This window comes from Panthera leo, chromosome D1 (assembly GCF_018350215.1).
Source record: "Panthera leo isolate Ple1 chromosome D1, P.leo_Ple1_pat1.1, whole genome shotgun sequence".
NCBI classification, from domain to species: Eukaryota; Metazoa; Chordata; class Mammalia; order Carnivora; family Felidae; genus Panthera; species Panthera leo.
In genome coordinates, this window is record NC_056688.1 from 50,377,907 (window position 1) to 50,396,804 (window position 18,898).

Below are 18,898 nucleotides of genomic sequence, written 5' to 3' on the forward strand. Positions count from 1 at the left end.
GGCTCTGTGCTGACAGCTCAGAGCCTGGAGCCTGTTTAGGATTCCGTGTCTTCCTCTCTCTCTGCCCTTCCCCCGCTCATGCTCTGTCTCTGTCTCTCTCTCTGTCAAAAATAAATAAACATTAAAAAAATTAAAAAAAAAATTGAGATCATAGAGAATATGGCTGGAGGAAAGAAAAAAAAAAGGAGCAAACATCAGTCTATAATCCAGTGCTTTCAAAGTGCTTTGGCCCACTAATATAGTAGAGAAATGTTAAAGCACATCCTGAAGCAAACATTTATAAGATATTGTATGTTATTTGACATGCTTATTTTTTCAGTTTTATTTTAGTAGTGTTTATGTTGTTTTAATATAAAAATAATTTTCTTTAAATTACCTATCATTGGATGAAATTGAAGCTTCAATAACACAAACCATTTTTATTATATAATTTCATAGTTTTTTCACACTGTCACCAATGGCTCCATATATATACTTAAAAAATCTCCTTCCCCTTCAACAGCAAAACTTGTTTTTATTCTAAGCCTATTTTCTTGGTTCTCTATTCTGCAAGGATTGACTTCCTTGAAGAAATGTCTTGGGCTACTTTGCAAGTTTGTAACTATATCATTCAACTTGAGCCTCAATGTATCAAAACCTATTTTGTTTTGTTTTTTCAATATATGAGGTTTATTGTCAAACTGGTTTCCATACAACACCCAGTGCTCATCCCAAAAGGTGCCCTCCTCAATACCCATCACCCAACCTCCCCTCCCTCCCACTCCCCCATCGACCCTCAGTTTGTTCTCAGTTTTTAAGAGTCTCTTAGGCTTTGGTTCTCTCCCACTCTAACCTCTTTTTTTTTTTTTTTCCCTTCCCCTCCCCCATGGGTTTCTGTTAAGTTTCTTGGGATCCACATAAGAGTGAAACCATATGGTATCTGTCTTTCTCTGTATGGCTTATTTCACTTAGCATAACACTCTCCAGTTCCATCCATGTTGCTACAAAGGGCCATATTTCATTCTTTCTCATTGCCATGTAGTATTCCATTGTGTATATAAACCACAATTTCTTTACCCAGTCATCAGTTGATGGATATTTAGTCTTTTTCCACAATTTGGCTAATGTTGAGAGTGCTGCTATAAACATTGGGGTACAAGTGCCCCTATGCATCAGTACTCCTGTATCCCTTGGGTAAATTCCTAGCAGTGCTATTGCTGGGTCATAGGGTAGGTCTATTTTTAATTTTCTGAGGAACCTCCACACTGTTTTCCAGAGTGGCTGCACCAATTTGCATTCCCACCAACAGTGCAAGAGGGTTCCCGTTTCTCCACATCCTCTCCAGCATCTATAGTCTCCTGATTTGTTCATTTTGGCCACTCTGACTGGCGTGAGGTGATATCTGAATGTGGTTTTGGTTTGTATTTCCCTGATAAGGAGCGACATTGAACATCTTTTCATGTGCCTGTTGGCCATCTGGATGTCTTCTTTAGAGAAGTGTCTATTCATGTTTTCTGCTCATTTCTTCACTGGGTTATTTGTGTTTTGGGTGTGGAGTTTGGTGAGCTCTTTATAGATTTGGGATACTAGCGCTTTGTCCGATATGTCGTTTGCAAATATCTTTTGCCATTCCGTTGGTTGCCTTTTAGTTTTGTTGGTTGTTTCCTTTGCTGTGCAGAAGATTTTTATCTTCATAAGGTCCCAGTAATTCACTTGTGCTTTTAATTCCCTTGCCTTTGGGGATGTGTCAAGTAAGAAATTGCTACGGCTGAGGTCAGAGAGGTCTTTTCCTGCTTTCTCCTCTGGGGTTTTGATGGTTTCCTGTCTCACATTCAGGTCCTTTATCCATTTTGAGTTTATTTTTGTGAATGGTGTGAGAAAGTGGTCTAGTTTCAACCTTCTGCATGTTGCTGTCTAGTTCTCTCAGCACCATTTGTTAAAGAGACAGTCTTTTTTTCCATTGGATGTTCTTACCTGCTTTGTCAAAGATGAGTTGGCCATACATTTGTGGGTCTAGTTCTGGGGTTTCTATTCTATTCCATTGGTCTATGTGTCTGTTTTTGTGCCAATACCATGCTGTCTTGATGATGACAGCTTTGTAGTAGAGGCTAAAGTCTGGGATTGTGATGCCTCCTGCTTTGGTCTTCTTCTTCAAAATTACTTTGGCTATTCGGGGCCTTTTGTGGTTCCATGTGAATTTTAGGATTGCTTGTTCTAGTTTCGAGAAGAATGCTGGTGCAATTTTGATTGGGATTGCATTGAATGTGTAGATAGCTTTGGGTAGTATTGACATTTTGACAATATTTATTCTTTGAATCCATGAGCACGGAGCGTTTTTCCATTTCTTTATATCTTCTTCAATTTCCTTCATAAGCTTTCTATAGTTTTCAGCATACAGATCTTTTACATCTTTGGTTAGATTTATCCCTAGGTATTTTATGCTTCTTGGTGCAATTGTGAATGGGATCAGTTTCTTTATTTGTCTTTCTGTTGCTTCATTGTTAGTGTATAAGAATGCAACTGATTTCTGTACATTGATTTTGTATCCTGCAACTTTGCTAAATTCATGTATCAGTTCTAACAGACTTTTGGTGGAGTCTATCGGATTTTCCATGTATAGTATCATGTCATCTGCAAAAAGTGAAAGCTTAACTTCATCTTTGCCAATTTTGATGCCTTTGACTTCCTTTTGTTGTCTGATTGCTGATGCTAGAACTTCCAACACTATGTTAAACAACAGCAGTGAGAGTGGACATCCCTGTCGTGTTCCTGATCTCAGGGAAAAAGCTCTCAGTTTTTCCCCGTTGAGGATGATGTTAGCTGTGGGCTTTTCATAAATGGCTTTTATGATCTTTAAGTATATTCCTTCTATCCCGACTTTCTCGAGGGTTTTTATTAAGAAAGTTGCTGAATTTTGTCGCAGGCCTTTTCATCATCGATCGACAGGATCATATGGTTCTTTTCTTTTATTAATGTGATGTATCACGTTGATTGATTTGTGAATGTTGAACCAGCCCTGCAGCCCAGGAATGAATCCCACTTGATCATGGTGAATAATTCTTTTTATATGCTGTTGAATTCGATTTGCTAGTATCTTATTGAGAATTTTTGCATCCATATTCATCAGGGATATTAGCCTGTAGTTCTCTTTTTTTTACTGGGTCTCTGTCTGGTTTAGGAATCAAAGTAATACTGGCTTCATAGAATGAGTCTGGAAGTTTTCCTTCCCTTTCTATTTCTTGGAATAGCTTGAGAAGGATAGGTATTATCTCTGCTTTAAACGTCTGGTAGAACTCCCCTGGGAAGCCATCTCGTCCTGGACTCTTATTTGTTGAGAGATTTTTGATGACTGATTCAATTTCTTCGCTGGTTATGGGTCTGTTCAAGCTTTCTATTTCCTCCTGATTGAGTTTTGGAAGAGTGTGGGTGTTTAGGAATTTGTCCATTTCTTCCAGGTTGTCCAATTTGTTGGCATATAATTTTTCATAATATTCCCTGATAATTGTTTGTATCTCTGAGGGATTGGTTGTAATAATTCCATTTTCATTCATGATATTATCTATTTGAGTCATCTCCCTTTTCTTTTTGAGAAGCCTGGCTAGAGGTTTGTCAATTTTGTTTATTTTTTCAAAAAACCAACTCTTGGTTTCATTGATCTGCTCTACAGTTTTTTTAGATTCTATATTGTTTATTTCTGCTCTGATCTTTATTATTTCTCTTCTGCTGGGTTTAGGCTGCCTTTGCTGTTCAGCTTCTATTTCCTTTAGGTGTGCTGTTAGATTCTGTATTTGGGATTTTTCTTGTTTCTTGAGATAGGCCTGGATTGCAATGTATTTTCCTCTCAGGACTGCCTTCGCTGCGTCCCAAAGAGTTTGGATTGTTGTATTTTCATTTTCGTTTGTGACCATATATTTTTTAATTTCTTCTCTAATTGCCTGGTTGACCCACTCATTCGTGAGTAGGGTGTTCTTTAACCTCCATGCTTTTGGAGGTTTTCCAGACTTTTTCCTGTGGTTGATTTCAAGCTTCATAGCATTGTGGTCTGAAAGTATGCGTGCTATGATCTCAATTCTTGTATACTTATGAAAGGCTATTTTGTGACTCAGTATGTTATCTATCTTGGAGAATGTTCCATGTGCACTCGAGAAGAAAGTATATTCTGTTGCTTTGGGATGCAGAGTTCTAAATATATCTGTCAAGTCCATCTGATCCAATGTATCATTCAGGGCCCTTGTTTCTTTATTGACCGTGTGTCTAGATGATCTATCCATATCTGTAAGTGGAGTGTTAAAGTCCCCTGCAATTACCACATTCTTATCAATAAGGTTGCTTATGTTTGTGAGCAATTGTTTTATATATTTGGGGACTCCTGTATTCGGCACATAGACATTTCTAATTGTTAACTCTTCCTGATGGATAGACCCTATGATTATTGTATAATGCCCTTCTTCATCTCTTGTTACAGCCTTTAATTTAAAGTCTAGTTTGTCTGATATAAGTATGGCTACTCCAGCTTTCTTTTGACTTCTAGTGGCATGATAAATAGTTCTCCATCCCCTCGCTCTCAATCTGAAGGTGTCCTCAGGTCTAAAATGAGTCTCTTGTAGACAGCAAATAGATGGGTCTTGTTTTTTTATCTATTCTGATACCCTATGTCTTTTGGTTGGCGCATTTAGTCCATTTACGTTCAGTGTTATTATAGAAAGATACAGGTTTAGAGTCATTGTGATGTCCGTAGGTTTCATGCTTGTAGTGATGTCCCTGGTACTTTGTGTCACAGGATTCCCCTTAGGATCTCTTGTAGAGTGGTTTAGTGGTGACAAATTCCTTCAGTTTTTGTTTGTTTGGGAAGACCTTTATCTCTCCTATTCTAAATGACAGACTTGCTGGATAAAGGATTCTTGGCTGCATATATTTTCTGTTCATCACATTGAAGATCTCCTGCCATTCCTTTCTGGCCTGCCAAGTTTCAGTAGAGAGATCGGTCAGGAGTCTTATAGGTCTCCCTTTATATATTAGAGCACGTTTATCCCTTGCTGCTTTCAGAATTTTCTTTTTATCCTTGTATTTTGCCAGTTTCACTATGATATGTCATGCAGAAGATCGATTCAAGTTACGTCTGAAGGGAGTTCTGTGTGCCTCTTGGATTTCAATGTCTTTTTCCTTCCCCAGATCAGGGAAGTTCTCAGCTATTATTTCTTCAAGTACCCCTTCAGCACCTTTCCCTCTCTCTTCCTCCTCTGGGATACCAATTATGCGTAGATTATTTTTCTTTAGTGCATCACTTAATTCTCTAATTTTCCCCCTCATACTCCTAGATTTTTTTTATCTCTCTTTTTCTCAGCTCCTTCTTTTTCCATAATTTTATCTCCTAGTTCACCTATTCTCTCCTTTGCCTCTTCATTCCGAGCCGTGGTTGTCTCCATTTTATTTTGCAGCTCATTGATAGCATTTTTTAGCTCCTCCTGGCTGTTCTTTAGTCCCTTGATCTCTGTAGCAATAGATTCTCTGCTGTCCTTTATACTGTTTTCAAGCCCAGCAATTAATTTTATGACTGTTATTCTAAATTCACCTTCTGTTATATTGTTTAAATCGTTTTTGATCAGTTCGTTAGCTGTTGTTATTTCCTGAACGGTTTTTTGAGGGTAATTCTTCCGTGTTGTCATTTTGGATAGTCCCTGGAGTGGTGCAGAACTGTGGGGCATTTCACCTGTGCTGTCTTGAATAACTTGCATTGGTGGGCGGGGCCGCAGTCCGACCTGATGTCTGCCCCCAGCCCACCGCTGGGGCCACAGTCAGACTGGTGTGTGCCTTCTCTTTCCCTTTCCTAGGGGCGGGATTCACTGTGGGGTGGCATGGCCCATCTGGTCTACTTGCACATTGCCAGGCTTGTGATGCTGGGGATCTGGTGCATTAGCTGGGGTGGATCAGCAAGGTGCACAGGCACGGGAGGGGCAGGCTCAGCTCGCTTTTCCTTCAGAGATCCGCTTCGGGAGTGGCCCTGTGGCACTGGGAGGGAGCCAGACCCACAGGAGGGATGGATCCACAGAAGGACAGTGTTGGGTGTTTGTACAGTGCAAGCAAGTTCCCTGGCAGGAACTGGTTCCCTTTGGGATTTTGGCTGGGGGATGGGCGAGGGAGATGGCGCTGGCAAGCACCTTTGTTCCCCGCCAAGCTGAGCTCTGTTGACTGGGGCTCAACAACTCTCCCTCCCGTTGTCCTCCAGCACTCCCGCTCTCCGAACAGAGCTGTTAGCTTATAACCTTCCAGATGTTAAGTCCCGCTTGCTGTCAGAACACACTCTGTCCAGCCCCTCCGCTTTTGCAAGCCAGACTCGGGGGCTCTGCTTGGCTGGCAGGCCGCCCCTCCGCCCCTGCTCCCTCCTGCCAGTCCGTGTAGCGCGCACCGCCTGTCCGCCCTTCCTACCCTCTTCCGTGGGCCTCTCATCTGTGCTTGGCTCCGGAGAATCCGTTCTGCTAGTCTTCTGGCAGTTTTCTGGGTTATTTAGGCAGGTGTAGGTGGAATCTAAGTGATCAGCAGGATGCGCTGTGAGCCCAGCGTCCTCCTACACCGCCATCTTCTCAGGATTCTCCAAAACCTGTTTTTTTGAGACACTGAGGCCTCCATCCTGAAATCAGAAATGTTCAGATAAGGTGCTTTTGCGTAGTTCTGGATGAAGTATTAAGCCATTTGTAATAAATGAAATAAAATAGATCTTTGTATTAAAAAAAAAAGAAAACAAAGTTATATTTAATAAAAAACAAGCCCACCCTGGACAGAGCCTTTACTTTGTTATCTGTGCTGGTAATAATAGATGAAGACGCTTAGTAGATGTTCAAATAACACTTGATGAGACTACATCTTTTAGATCCAAATTCTCCCACCCAAGATGAAAATTTCACCTTTATTAGGTGAAAATGTAGAGAGTCCCCTCTAAATATCACCAGACTGTCAGTCTGCTTTCAGTAAGAGTTGGTACACTGCCACTTATTTAAGTTTCTGCTTGACTGACTTCTTTCACAGCATATAAGTATATATTTCTTGTTTGTAGAAGCTGGGTGGCATTCCATCATTCCCTGGCATATCTCACTGTTGCCATAATAATGTGATAATAATTTAACAGCACAGTATATTAGAGAGATATAGTAGCTACTTCCTGCTGAAAGTTTTACAAGGGGTACTTTTCTCCGGCTCCAAAGAAAGTTTGTTATAGTATTAACAAAAATCACCCAAGATTCTTTAGAAAAATGAAGATGGCTTTTTTAAACACATTTCAGGGACTTCTGTCATTTCCTTCCTAATACTGCTTGTATAAGACACCTAGAGTTTGGTGGAAGGAGCTCTGGATTTGGTGTTAGAAGATGAGCCTGGGTGGTTCAGTCAGTTGAGTGTCCGACTTTGGCTCAGGTCATGATCTGACAGTTCATGAGTTCAAGACCCACATTAGGCTTGCTGCTGTCAGTGCAGAGCCCGCTTCAGATCCTCTGTCCCCTCTCTCTGCTCTTCCCCGCTTGCACTCTCTCATAAATGAATGAAAATATTAAAAAAAAAAAAAAGAAGAAGAAGAAGAAGAAGAAGATGTAGGATTGAAAGAGGGCTCTGTCTCTTATGGTCTGTGTGTTTTGAGACATAATTGTAGGCTAAATGTAGTCTCTTTCCAGCCTCCATTTCCCATAGGTAATAAAAATATACATTGGTAAACAAAGATGTGGCTCCTTTCATTATGGAGATTAGAGTCTAGCTGGTAAGATAGATAGAGAAGTAATAGTTAATACTTTGATGTGTGTTAGCAACAGAAGGAAGGGTAGGAGAAAATGGTGATTTCTAGCAGGGAGGCTTAGTACATGGAGAACACCATCCCTGAGGGTGACAAGTAAGCTGAATCCTAAAGATAAACAGATGCTAGGCAAATAAGGATAAGTAGTGGGCAGAGAAGAATAAAACAAATCCCCACTCTTTTAGAAAAAAAGACTAATTTTTCTACAGCCATGGTAACAAGTAGCCACCAGAAACACATTTAAACTCTGTCAGTCAATCAATGAGGACAGCTCACCTCAGCGAACAAGTTCTTAAAAGCTGATGAATCCATGACAGTTCCTCACATTTAAGAGTCAGCCAATTAGGAATGAAAACCCACCAATAATAACTCTTCTAAGTGCCAATCAGTCAAAAATATCTTCAACCAACTATTTAAAATTTCAATATAGGTCTCTGAAAACCAATAAACTGGTTAGGTACAATATAGGTCCCTGAAATCTATCAGCCCCCGAACTCTATACAGTTTTAAAACCCTATATAGTATCAGCAAACAGCTCTGCTCAGAGAAGCAATGCCTGAGCAAAATAACTCTCATTACTAGAGAAAGCAAAACACCCAGGTTTTTTTATTCCCCTAGATACTGAATCTTGGTCCTGTCAACCTTTGTCAGAAGTGAAAGTGTGGCATAGTTGAGGAAGTGAATAAAAGCCCAGCAGAACTAGATGGTAGTAAACATAGGAAAAGTACTTCTGTGAGGAAGATGATGATACAGTTTAGTATAGTTTGAGTTTGAAAAATACAAATAAAATCTAGTTGGAGCCACAGGAAATTGGAGTCCAGGATAAGAGGCTAAATTAGAGATACATGTTTAGGAATATAGTATTGCAATATGGCCGTATTTCAGCACCAAGATTGTGTGATCACTGATTTTTTTCTGCATAAGTGGAGATATTCCCTTATCTGGAGATATTCCCTAATCTTTCCTAATACCCTCTTTCACCCTGCAGATGAGGCCATCCTCCTTCTATTTCTCTTTCTTCAATAATCACACTAGTCTCCTGTGGAGACAGTACCCCCAAATATTAATAGGCAACCTGCCTGAGCCCACTACTGAACCTTAAAAGACCTACAGGTGTACTGGAAAGCTGGTCCTCTCTGGGGTCTGGTACATGGAGGCTTCAAGGCATTTAAATTAGAATCCTAGTGCCTTCTTGGTTGATCTCACAGCACTGAATAAATATTATGATTTTCTGTGTGCTCCAAAATGGGAAGACATTTGGGAAATACTGATAGACTACTTAATGACAAGTTCTGTGTTCTTCAGTATGCATCACCAGTTTTGTTCCTAAACTGGCAAGAACCTGAAATCCTTGATTAAGTAGATAAGTAAGAGATTTGTTAGGTTGGTTGGTTGGTTGGGTTTTTGTTTCTTTTTCTTTTTTCTTTTCTTTTCATTTTTTTTTGTCTTATTGGGGGACAAACCCAAGAAAGAGATGAAGAGCTGCTATAAGAGAAGGGAAGCCAGCAAGACCACAGGTAGAATGTTGATCTGGTGCCTCTCCACAATCCTTTCAAATGTCTATGAAATATAGTTCTTATGATGCACATGGTAAGAAAGAATTAGTGGTATAAATTGGGTAATAGGCTTAATTCTGTACCAGGGTTGTTGTGGAGGAACATGATAAATACCTGTAAATACAGACTTCTGAAGAAGATCCATAAGAAAGTAAATATAAGAAATTTGAAGAAATTACAGTTTTGGACTTTCACAGATTGTGGAATCAGTTCAGTCTTCATTAACTTAGATCTAGTTTTCACTTCTTTTTCTTTTTTTTTAAACTCATCTTTTACAGTTGAGTCTAAAGAAAAAGGCTGAACTTCATTGCAACAATTGATTTATCCCCAAGTTATTTAGCTTTTTTTAAATAAGTTCTTGATACCAATATTGTTCACAGCCACAGGCAGTTGTCTAAGAGTAAAAGATTTGTCTTTGCAAATTATAGGATTTTCTTATAAAAGCAAAGTGTTGGGGAAATTTTTTAAATTTCTCTGTCCAGCTGATCTCAAAATTCTTTTCAGAGCTCTTTTCTAGGATGACTTTTCTCTTGGGTGGAAAGTATAAAGGTGTAAAAAACATGAAGCTTTATATCTGCCCAAGAAAAACTCCAGAATAGAGTTCTCAAACAAATTTTTGGGTAGAATGGAAGTGTTTCCTCTGAATTACAAATAATAAGGAAATAGGTATACCTACTTCTTTTTAAATTACAAATAAGGTAAAAGAGGTTTTCTACAGGTAGCATAAAGACCTCTAAATTCCAAGAGAACTATAGAAAATAAAATTGATCAAATAAGGACTTTTTAAAAACTAATATTAATTTATATTTAATGTTAAATACTGTTTCTAAGAAGATATTTTTCCATGAACACTTTGAGCATATTTAGTGATAAAATTTTCATATAAAGTCAATGTGTTATGTAAGATTTTATTTTTGCATATGTACTTTTAAATGAGACAACTCCTTTCTAAAAGGAAACACAGATAACTTTATTTTTTTTATTCATATGACCTAAGACAATGTTTCTTTTTCTTTTTCCTACAACCTTTTTCAAAATTATGGCATCCTAGGCCCTTGAAGAGCATGTCAACAACTTTATTGAAACTTTGTATTGGAACATCCTTTCTGAACTACTTACTATTCTTCCTTTATTGACAAAAAAAAAAAAAATCTAATACTGTCCCAAGTTACCTAATGTTTGATCAACAGTATCTTGTGGCAACTAAGTCCCAGTGCTGATTTTTCTCAACTCAGACTGTCTGGAGCCTTGTTCCATCAAGCAGTAACTTTGCACTTAACACCTTAATGCTCTTAACAAAAAGAGATCGAGGGAAATGGAGATCTTCTCTGGTGGGGATAATTAAAAAAAGACATACAAATGCATTTGGTGCCAGATTGGATTACTTAAAATGAGTAAAATTAAAGCAAACATTTTATCATCTCCAATTACACGGTTACTCCCTTAAGGATAATTAAGACAAATGGGTAAAACCCACCAATGACAAAATTTCACTTAGTTTTAAAGGCAAATGGACAATACAACCATAGTAACATCAGATAATAAGTAGTTATTATTCCATTATTCTTTCTAGTTATTACATAAACTGAAATAATCTTTTTGATTCTGTCTCCCATTCCTTACCAAATAACAAACATTTCAGTCCTTCTTCTTAGATCCAGTCTTTCTGAGTATAGCACAGCTTATATGGAGACAGCCTGGGTCATCAAGAAGCAATTGAATTTTGAATTCAGATAACATCCACGAATTTCTCTGAGTTTAGGTTTCTTTGTCTAAATAATAAGAAATATAGTAATGCCCAATCATTGACCCCGAAAGATGGCTGTGAGTAGCAAATGTAATAATGTAAGTAACAGTACTCAATGAATGGTAAGGCTGTATATTAAAAAAAAAAACAAAAACAAAAAACAAAAACAGTAGTTATTGATCTGCAACTCTCCTGATCTCAAATATTTTGTAATAACTGAACTTATAATAACTTATAATAATATAATATTATAATATATATTATAATAATACAATAATAATATATTATATATAATAATAACTTATAATAATATAACTTATAATAATATCTTTTATGCAAATTCATGGTTCAACTGGCAAATATTACTCAGAAGCTGTTATATAAACCATGTAACTAAAATCTTAGGAAGACTCAATATCTCCTTTACACTTTGCTGGGGTCATTTACTCAGGTAACGTATATTATTCATTTTTATGTCTCAAATGTCTCTTCCAGAACATAGTATTTATGCAACTGCTCAATAAATAGTAAACAAATACATTAAAGAATAATAAAAATGTATCTTATTGATTGATTTCAGCAACCATATTATGCAAAAAAAAAATCTCTGTGTTACTGAGATAAAAACAAAAATTCAAAGAGATTAAACAATATGTTTTAGGTTAAAGAGATAGAAATCAATGATAAAGTGTTTATCATATTAAGTCAATCTAATTGCGAATAAACTGTTCAAATTGGGTTAGTATGTTTTTCTACTTACATTAGGATTTATCTAATCGTGAATAATTCAATTAGTGGATGAAATAAATATATATACAGATATTCTAGTTCTTAGGTTTGCATTCAAATGCAAATGTTGACTTTGTATAAAATGCTACCAATGAGCTATGATATGCATGGATATCCCTGGCTTTGGACCAAGAACATTTCACATTAAAGGATTCATTAGTCTTTGGCAGAGTTGTTCATGCATTTATTTAATACATGAATACTCCCATGGCTACTTTAAATGTTTATTTATTTATTTTGAGAGAGAGAAAGAGTGTGACCAGGGGAGGGGCAGAGAGAGAGGAAGAGAGAATCCCAAGCAGGCTCTGCATTGTTGGCACAGACCCCAACCCGGGGGCTCCATCCCACGAACCACAAGATTAGGACCTGAGCTGAAATCAAGAGTTGGACACTTAACCGACTGAGCAACCCAGGCACCCCATACCCTTTGGCTACTTTAATAGAGAGCTTTACATGGCACATAAATTAAGGCATCACTTTTGTCTGCCTTCACATTGGTACACTGAATTTTAAATGCAAACACTACTTGGTCAGCATGGCTTAGTAAGGGTTAGCTAATTTTTAAAGATGTTAAAGATAAAATATGATACCCCTTTGATTGTCCTTTCCTTCTTTTCTTTAATTCTCAGGTACCAACTACCGTTCCACTAAACCTACCTGTCCAGAATTCTTCATTGTTACCGTGACACCTATATTCCATCCCAGACCTTCCTACAGCAGATTCCTCTAGCTCTGCATTTATTTATTTTTTTCTTGTGAATTCCTAGAAACTTTACATCCCATATGCCCCGACCCTGCTTAAGATAATGCTAATAGAGAAGAGTTGGCCCTGGCATATATAATAGCACTTATATTACTTCTTGCTCTTTCATCTGTATGTGAAAGATGGAGTTGAAGCTGGTGATATAGGAAAGATTTATTTCATTTAGTTATTGCTGTGCCTCCATAACACCACTTTGGAGCTTGCCTCAATGGTTTTCTCATACACCTTTTCATTCTTTCTTTAAATTTTTTTAAATGTTTATTTATTTTTGAGACAGAGAGAGACAGAGCATGAACGGAGGAGGGTCAGACAGAGAGGGAGACACAGAATCTGAAACAGGCTCCAGGCTCTGAGCTGTCAGCACGGAGCCTGATGTGGGGCTTGAACTCACGGACCACAAGATCATGACCTGAGCCGAAGTCGGACGCTTAACCGACTGAGCCACCCAGGCGCCCCTACCTTTTCATTCTTTTATGGACCAGCAGAATATAATTTGAAGAGAATTTGGAAGCTGTTTGCTTATTTTGTCTCACCACTCATCATATATCTGTTTGAATATTCTCAGTAGCAGGAATACTTACTCCTATGTGAGAAAGATGTTTCAATTATTGATAATCTGACTGTGAGAAAGTATTTTTTCGTAGGGATCCAGGTATCATTCCAACTATGTTTCTACACCTGCTCTATCTGCATGAAGGCTCTTCATAGAGCATGAAAACTTGGAAATCAAGTGCTTCTGGGGTTTCTTTTATGTAAGATTAATCTCTTCTCATGTGGAATCCTATATCTCAACATACCATAGTTAATGGAAGTAGTGTGGTATCATAAAGTAGCACGGGATTAGAGGCTGTGTTTGAAATCAAAATCTAAATAATAGCTGTTTGACCTGGAGCCTGATATTTAGCCTGTGTAAATTGCCTACTTTAGTGTCTGGAATATAGTCCCTATAATATTTCTTTTTGTCCCAAAGCACAACTAGTCACTTCCTTTATGAAGTCCTCATGGTTCTCTGTTCATATCTCTATTAGAGACACTATATTGCAATTATTTTCTTTTACATGGATCTTTACTCTGTACCCTTTACTAGAGAGTTTCCAGTGCAGAGCTCTATATTATTCATCTCTGTATTCACAGTACCTGGTTCACAGCATGATTTTAATATTTGTTGAATAAAGGAATGTGATTAAAGATGTCACTTCTGGTACTAGATGTTATATAGTCACCTCAGAGCAGCATAAGAAGATGCTTTCTATTCCCCTAGATTTTGTATCTTTCTTTATGCAACACTGAACTCCTTTTCATTTCAAATCACTGAGATCCTTTCAAATGGACTGCTGTATGAGTTAAGAAAAAGAAGTGAGAGCCATTGTTTCACAGTGTCTGTAATATTTGGGGTGTAATATTTGGTGATATACGACATATGTCTCCTACTGAAGTGACAGGAGAGTCACAGAATGGTTGTTCAGCAGCCCCACAGATTAGCTGAAAAGCTGTAGTGTGACATAAATCTTACTTTTCTCAGACTGGCATATGCCCCTAACTAATTCCGCTGAGCCTTTTCACAATTCTTTCTCTCACACCAATATGTACATATGCACATGCAACTAAAGTTTATACACATACATACACACACACATCAAATGCCAGTTGCATTATGCACCATATCTAAATCTTGTTATGGTACTATTTGTGTCCTATGAAGTCTTATTTTGAGATGACCTTTACCTAGATACAATCAAGTTACTATGATACTCCACAATGAGCAAATTTATCTGGTAGGTTGAGAGGGAAGAAGTATTTAGCAAATCAATTGTCTGGGAAATGAAAAAAAAGTTGTTCTGACTTTATACTTCATTAAATTTATGGAGAAATAACATACAAAACAGGGAATGTTGCATACTTTGGTAGTCCCTGCTTTCAACCTGAACCTTTTCCAATCTATCCTACGCACTCTTTCCAAAGGGATAATTCTAAACAAATTCAAATATGTCCCTTACCGTAAAAAAGGGTTTACTATGTCCTTAATATCTTAAGAATAATGTCCAACTTACTTAGAATCAAAATCAAGTCTCATTACTATCTACATCCAGTTCTTTTTAACTTCCAGAACTTGTATACAAACACACACACACACACACACACACACACACGCCTACCTTTTAATCACTTGTTCCAAAGTCTCACTGTGTCCTTCACACCTTTAATATCCCTGATTGGAAAGATCTCTCCTTCTCCTTCTTCTCATTTGAAGAATTTTTACCTTTTCTTCAAGATTTATATAAAATGATGTCTATTCTATGATTCTCTACTTGCCCATTTGTGCATCATACTGTGGGATGTTGGCAGTTTATCCCCCTTTCTTTTGGATATAATATGAGGTTCTCTATAATAATGTGGGCTGTATCATTTTCATCTTTTTGTTATAAGAACACAGGTGTTAAGTCAGGTGTTTTGAGTTTGAATCCAGACTCTGCCACTTACCAGCTATATGACTTGAGAATAATATCTTTCTTTCTGTTTAAATGCTGGTTTATTCATCTATAAAATATAGGTATATCTAATTACATTACTCCTTCATTAAGTGATCATGAGAATTAAATGAGGTGTAGCTTAGTGAAGAGTAAGTGGTCCCTTTCAGCAATGTGTACAGTTAATACCCTTTAAGTGAGTAACCCTGTACCAGGCAGTGAATATATAGTGAGAAAAATGACATAGAAGCCTAACAATGTATACTTTACAAAGATCTTTAAGATTCATCTGTATCTCCAGAACCACCTAGCCAGCGTCGTATCATGTAGTAGATATTTCCACATCTTAAATGTGTCAAGTCATCTGTGTCCTGATAAGCCCTCTCTTTGCCTGGCCTTTACTTTGTGCCAAGACATTTAAACAGGTGTATACAGAATTAAACAGGTGTCTTCTGTTGAGATTGCCATACCACCCATCTACATGATCCTTGCTGCATCACAGAAAACTGTTTAGGAGTGCAACCTCCTATTGCCCAATGAGTATAATTAGAACTTATTACCATCTTGCCTTGGGTGACCATGGGGACTGATTTTATAATGCCCTACAATCTTGTTAATTCTTTTACCACAAGGAGTTGAAGTCTTTGAGGTCATCCCTAGTCTCTACAATGCTTTATATTCCCTTACTCTAACTCAGATATCATAGCTACCAAACTCTTCTCCTCTGCTGTCTGTAACTCATGGTCTGTCATCATGAACATTCTCTCAATCCCCATTTTCTTCTCTGAATATCTCTCAATGTATTGCTCTAGTGGCAAGCCAGTTGTTCTCTGAGAAGTCAGGTTCCCATACAAGCTATTTAAATGTCATGACCTCTGAAAGTTAAGTAGGTGCTTTCCTTGATTCTCGTTCTCACTTTCAAATGGTTTTTCCTTCCTACTCCATAAATCTCCACAGATTTTATGAAGCAAATACCATCAAACTATGTCAACTTCTCCTCTTCCTTGTTTCAGTCACCTCTGCCATTCTGGTCCCCTCGTCATGGTCACTGAAGATTTTAGCACATACTATCTTGCTTGCCCTTCCTTTACTCTCATTATTATTCATAATACATTTAACAATATAGTAGATTATTCATGGCCATCTAACTTGTAAAAACCTCCTTGTTTTCAATGACTTTACCCATCTCAACCATGCATTTCCATAGCCATACTCAAGGTCTACATCTCATTTTGATCACCACTTCTTAATTTTCCATCTCACATGAGCTCTACCCTCACTCCAGTGTTCTTCAGCCCCATCATAACTGTCAGTGCTTCGACTTGACCACTTTTCCTATCTTTCATTCCCCTTATGCCTCACTTCCTTTCATACCCAGCAAGCATCATATGGTTTTGATTCTAAATATCACCAACTTCTTTATTGTTGCTTTCTTCTGTTTGAAGAACTTGTCTGGCAAATATCCAATTGTTACAACTTTCAACTTTCAACTCTCTGTCTACCTCAGAGCTGCTGAATATGTTTCTATGAAATATGCTAACATTGACAGGGCGTATGGGATTTGTCTTTCTCTGTCTGACTTATTTCCCTCTATTTCATATGACACTTTCAAGAACTTTACTCCTGTGATTACCTTTTCCTATCTGACATCAACAGATCTCCCTAATAGAATAGTACCATCAGCATAAAAATATTGAATATTGATGACACTTAAACATTTTTTTCACTCCACATCTTTTTTTTTGTTACTACACTATTTCTCTGCATTTTATTGAAATTATCTTTCTATTTCCACCTAAAAATATTTAATGAATCTCCAGATACTGCTAATTTATGTCCTTTCCTCTTCAGCAATGGAATTTCTAAATATTAGGGTAGGCTTGTGGCCATCCAATATAGATATCACCTTTTCATGTCTCTCTTATAGCCAGGTAAGCCCTTTTAACCAATTCTGGTCAAAAAACATGTAAGAGGGAAGAGAGGTGAATTATTTTGGTATTATTGTCTAAATGGTAGGGTCAAGCTCTTCTTCCCATTTCCTCTATCCAGCTTCATGGACTGCACCCCAAGTTTATATAGCAGGAAACTGGAAGCAACCCACTTATGGATCACTATGGTGCTACACTGCTAGGACTACAGTAGTAGTCCTAACCTGCTTGCACTTGGACTAACTTTCAGAAAATAATAACACTTCTATTTTGGTTAAGCTGCTATGAGTTTCTGTATGTAGCCAAACCTAAATTCTAAGCAATATAATATACAAAAACTACCTTCTTACATTTATATGCAAAATATAACTGTTCTTAGATCCAGGGCATGCAACCATTCTTTCTTTACTCATCTGTTCCGCAGCATTAAATAGCTGAGGTTTACCTCACAGTGGCCTAGCCAAACTCTTGGATTGAATGACAGACCAAGGGTATATATGATACAGGATTTAATTATATAAAGGCTCTTTAGAGAAAGAGAGAGGTTGAGAGGAGAAAGGGCAGAGAAGGAGGAAAGTGGGGGGGAGAGAGGAAGGGAGGGAGGGAAGGAACTGCAACTATGAGGTTTGGAGGGGAAAAAAATACAACCAGAAAAGATTTAAGTCTCAATAAACAGTTTTATATGCAATTTCCGCAAACATATTTTCATTTGCTATAAAACGGCAAACAGCTTGGGAGGGAAAGCCAGAAATATGCATAGCGAAAACAAAATACTCTTAAATAAATACTGGCTTGCAAAAAAGAAATTGCAGCCTATATCAAAATATGCTTATCTTATGGTGCTTCAAAATGCAATAAATTTCTTCTGACAAACAATAATTTGGTTTGAGGTTAAAACCAATTCCCCTTTTGTCCAAAGAAGGTATAATTTCAGACTTTCAAAGAATGGTTGTTTTGCTCAGATATTGATCTTTAGTCATGTAATTATGGCTAGACTAGGCTACCTAGACTTTGTAGTTGTGCTAAAAGAAATTTCATTAATACAGTTTTTCATAGTTAAGCAAAGGTGTCTGAAGAAAAAGAAAGTATTAATACTTATAAGTGTAAAGGTAATACAATTTTCATTATAAGGAGAAAAGAAAAATATTTTCAAAAGGGAACTTCCTTTGGGACAAAGAGTTAAAGTGAAATGTAGCCTGATTTATTATATTTGAATAAATATGACTGGTATTAAAGTGACTTTACACCCAAAAGGCCCAAAGCATTTTTTTTAATATATGAAATTTATTGTCAAATTGGTTTCCATACAACACCCAGTGCTCATCCCAAAAGGTGCCCTCCTCAATACCCATCACCCACCCTCCCCTCCCTCCCACCCCCCATCAACCCTCAGTTTGTTCTCAGTTTTTAACAGTCTCTTATGCTTTGGCTCTCTCCCACTCTAACCTCTTTTTTTTTTTTTTTCCTTCCCCTCCCCCATGGGTTTCTGTTAAGTTTCTCAGGATCCACATAAGAGTGAAACAATATGGTATCTGTCTTTCTCTGTATGGCTTATTTCACTTAGCATCACACTCTCCAGTTCCATCCACGTTGCTACAAAAGGCCATATTTCATTCTTTCTCATTGCCACGTAGTATTCCATTGTGTATATAAACCACAATTTCTTTATCCATTCATCAGTTGATGGACATTTAGGCTCTTTCCATACTTTGGCTATTGTTGAGAGTGCTGCTATAAACATTGGGGTACAAGTGCCCCTATGCATCAGTACTCCTGTATCCCTTGGATAAATTCCTAGCAGTGCTATTGCTGGGTCATAGGGTAGGTCTATTTTTAATTTTCTGAGGAACCTCCACACTGCTTTCCAGAGCGGCTGCACCAATTTGCATTC